Source organism: Callospermophilus lateralis, chromosome 15 (assembly GCF_048772815.1).
Source record: "Callospermophilus lateralis isolate mCalLat2 chromosome 15, mCalLat2.hap1, whole genome shotgun sequence".
Taxonomy (NCBI): Eukaryota; Metazoa; Chordata; class Mammalia; order Rodentia; family Sciuridae; genus Callospermophilus; species Callospermophilus lateralis.
Genome location: NC_135319.1, coordinates 54,018,102 through 54,022,541, shown reverse-complemented (window position 1 = coordinate 54,022,541; position 4,440 = coordinate 54,018,102). Strand labels below are relative to the sequence as shown.

The 4,440-nt window shown below is 36.6% G+C and overlaps 1 non-coding gene across 1 annotated transcript; it reads right to left on the bottom strand.

Annotated features, from left to right (window-relative positions):
- Window positions 1-675: 675 nt before the first annotated feature.
- On the bottom strand, window positions 676-804 carry LOC143381658 (small nucleolar RNA SNORA70). The gene has a single exon (XR_013088835.1). It is a non-coding gene; the product is annotated as a small nucleolar RNA SNORA70 (small nucleolar RNA).
- Window positions 805-4,440: the final 3,636 nt, after the last annotated feature.

The window sequence follows — 4,440 nt, the reverse complement described above, 5'->3', positions numbered from 1 at the left end:
GGACATAGAGGTTTGCTTGGGTTTGGTTTGCAGAGGACATAAATTCCTCGTTGAATTACTTAGATTTTATTTATTTAGGTTTTGGCAATCAGAGAAGGGGTGTGGTCATAGAATACATTTGAGAACCAAGCAGACATAAGAAAACGTTTCTAATTGATTTTCTGGTAGTATTGATTAAAGGAGCTCTACATTGAAAACACTATCTCTACCTCCTGAAAAAGAGCCAATCCAGTATTTTGGAGGCTTCTTTTATTTATTTACTTATTTTAGGTAGATAGCAAGTAGGATTTATTGGTGGACATGATTAAGGACAAAGCAGCACCGTGGAAGACCTCACAAGTGCAAAGCCTGCCATGTGTCCATGGGACTTGGATTGAGGTTGTATTTGACATTTCAACGGTTCAGCCACTCTCCCTTCAAATTCAACAGAAATAAACTTGGGAAGGTCCTACTTCTTTTAGATGTAGATCTGGTAGCAGCTATAGAACTCAAATTTATCCCTGCTTAAGGACCCAATCCCATGCTCCTTGTTCTGCAGCTTGGTGCAGACGGACATAATAACTTTGTAAATGTGAATCCCAGTTATCATGCCTTGCAGTTTCCCAAAGGCATCCTAAATAACTGTCTGGAGCCTAGGTTGGGGGTAGTAGGAGGCCAGAGATGTCCTTTGGAAAGGGCTGTCCCAGGTACCTTAGGCATGTGCAAGAAACAGGCTGCTTACTCTTTGGGGGAAGGCTGCTATTTGCAGCCATGCATACCACCACACCACAAGGAACCCAGCCCAGTTGACTTAATTGAGTGCAGATATTTTGGAGTTTCAAATCACAGTAACTAACCACATCACTGAATAAATGGTTTGGAAGACACAGAACATTAAGATATTTGGAAATAACACAAAGGAGTATTTTTAAATGACTTTAGTAGTTTATGATAAATCCTTATTAACCAAATTAAGTTTTTAGGTTAGTTTTTCTCCTTCTAGGCCATTTTCACAGTTATTCTGGTATAATGTAGAATTTACACCACTTTTAATCTGAGTTCATAAAATGAACTCCAGGTTATAATTTTGAAATGAATGGATACCACTTATTAAATCAGAGTTTTCAAAGATTTTGAAAGCAAATGTACTCATCTTTTTGTTTTGACATGTTTCTTTAACCAAAATTTATAGCTGTATTCAAGAGAAAAGGAGTTGCTCCATAATATTTCAGCATACAACTTGTAAGCACTAATTATATACTACAAATGTGCTAGTTGATGAAGATATAATAATAAATAAATTGTGAATATTAACCTCCTGCTCCTAGTATATTATTTAAAATCTGACCCTATCACACTGACAGTTTCTTGCCCCAATAGTCTCCAGGTTCAAATTTTGGTATTCCTCTCTTATTCCAGTAAATCATTAACTCCATCTATTCTAAATAAATACAGCTTTCTAGTACTTTCTTTTTCCTGTGCAATTGAAGAAAATTAGCTGAACCTAAGATCATGATCATTGGCCTGTAATCAAGTGCCTCTGTCAAGATCAATCTCAAATCTCGCCCATGTTGGTGCCCACGGTGGAATTTGGGTTTCCTCTGCATGGAGTGAGCAGACTGTGACATTACGCTAAGAAAAGAAGGAAGTAAAAAAAAAAAAAACAACCACACTATGGGGGCTGAGGTTGTGGCTCAGTGGTAGAGAGCTTGCTTCGCACAGGCGGGACCTGGGTTCGATCCTCAGCACCACATAAAAATAAAGGCATTGTGTTGTGTCCGTCTACACCTAAAAAATAAATATTAAAAAAAAAAAAAAAAGAAACCACACTACACAGAAAGTAGTTTTAGAAAGCGGGGGTGGGATGGCTGCTAGACCTTAGGGGTCAAGCTTCCACACTGAGAAGACAGGCCGCATATAGTTTATTTATATGGGGGAAACATTAAAAGTTTTCTACAGAATGGTCTTTTGCCAAATAAGCTAGGAGGTGGGCTGTCCAGACCCAATGGGTTATGCCCAATTCCAGAGCTGCGAGAGCAGTCTCCCTATCCAAGGGAAGACTGAGGTCACGTGCATTGCTTAATCCATTAAGTGGGAGGAGCCACAAAATAACTTGCACTGCCAAACCAACATCTCCTTGGCTCAAGTCTGAGTTAAGATGTTAAATAGTTCAGGAGTGGCTTCCCACACTCAAGTCTTTATTTCCCTCAAAATTCTGAGGAAATATTCTCTTTATTTCTCTAGGCTTGAGGCTAGAATTCTTTAGATGGGATCTTTATTAATTGCAAGCCATCCATTTCTGAACCAATCTCTATCTGTAATCCTTATCAATTCTTACTCTTTCCTTTGAAATACCCATCCTTCTCCCTTTGGTTAGTTACTTGTTCATCTCTCTTCTGAGTCCTAGTTTCTTCCTACCTGGGAATTGTATACCCACATTATCCCTTCTTTTTCTTTTTTGCTCATTCTTTCACATGACATTGGATTGTAACATAAACCAAAGCATGCATATTTAGACTCCAAACCCTCTTTAGTTCAAGGAGGACTCCTATCTTTTTCCCCTATCTACTTACAAATTTCTTGAACGAGACAGGTATGCACATTCTCATTTTTTCTTTACACTTGAACACTTTTTACTCAGATATATGTCTGCATTTTATTTGGTTAAGATCATCAGTGACCACTGTGCCCCAATTCCCATAGTTAATGTTTCAGTTCTCATCTTATTCAACCACTCATAGAATTCTGTAGATTCAGCATGAACCTGCTATTTGAACTTGTTTCCCTTGAGTATTCATTCTCTTGAGCTTTTTTAAATGACTCTGGACTTTCTTCAGAAACTTTAACCAGCTAGGTATCACCTACACAAGTTTTAATTTTGAAATTTCTCCTTGGTTAGTTTTAGGCTCTAGTTCTTATCACTCAGTCTCTTTTCCCCTAGATTCAAGGATTAGTAATTTGTATGCTGTAACTCCTAAAACTTACCACTAACTTGAACTTTTGCCCTGAACCACTAACTCATATATTCAAATACTTCTTTGAAATTTCCACTTAGAGATCTAGCAAGAATCTCAAAATTATCATGGTCAAAACTGAAAGGATCCTCTGTCCTCACCCTCGTCCATCTCCACCACTTCCTTTCTTAGTGAATGTCCTTATTGAATCCAACTTCCCCTTACTCCCAATACCCCAGATCGGGACTACCTTGAAATCAGTGAGCAAATGATTCCAATCATACTTGTAGTGACACTCCAATGACCTCAAGGAGTCTGTAAAATGCTTGGGGCTGAGACAAGGAGATGAAATGCAGTAAAATATAGTTTTTAAATAAGCAAATATTATTATTTTTAACTTCGTTTTAAAAATCAGCCTTGGAGATGCTCATATTTATTCCGTTTTTTGATTTTTCTTTTCTCTTTTACAATGAAGTGGTCCAATTCTGACACTGTAACCTTATCTTCTGTAATGCTCAGAGGCCCTGAAGATCACTTTGTAGTGTTGTTCCTTGATTGCACTGACTGATGTTTTAGATCCCCTCATCCTGTAGAAATAAATGATATTTAATCCTCCCATAGAATTCTGCATCATAAGCATCATTAACTGAAAGGTAGGCATAGAGGAGTGGTTTCCAGGCAACCACAGCCTATGCTTATTTTACAAAGTGATAGCTCAATGACAGTTTGAACGATCTGACAATTGAGTAGCTTATAGAGTTCTAAGCTCTGTGCTTCTAAAAACTTTCTCAAAAGGACTATGTTCTTTGATCAAAAATGATTATACAGGTGAATCCTGTTTAATAGTGTTTTCATGAACATAAAAATTGCTCTTATATTTAAGTTTTAAAATAGAAACCAATTATAATGGTTTATCGAATATGTGCACCATGGTATTGTTATTCCTACTTTAATTAATGTTTGAAAGACATGATGCTTGAACAATATTTTATATATGATTTCTGGTGAGAGGAACTAGAATTACATTTAACATTATGTAAACTTATAACTCCCTCTTCTGTGCTTCTCTTCAGAGTAAAATGATTCAAAAGTTTATTAATGTTAATGGCTTTAATAGAAATAGCAACAGTTAACATATTGAAGGCTTACTATCTACAAGGTACTTTACTAAAGGGTTCACACATGTTACTTCATTTAATTTTCACAGAACACATATGAAGTAGGTACTAATGATAACTTCATTATCTAGATGAGAAAACTGAGACTTAGCAAGAAGAAATAATATGTATACAAAGCTATAAATGGGACCATGATTTCAATTCAGTTATAGCATACTAATTTCATAGTTTATAGTTCTTACCTTGAGCCTATCTTGTCTGCAAATAATTGTCCATTCAAGGTGGCACTTGCTTGTCTTCCTTTCTTTCTTTCTCTTCTGTTGGTTCATAGTATATAACTCCATTAAATCTGCTGCCTTTAACATGGACCATGAGCTACCTGTTGTTAG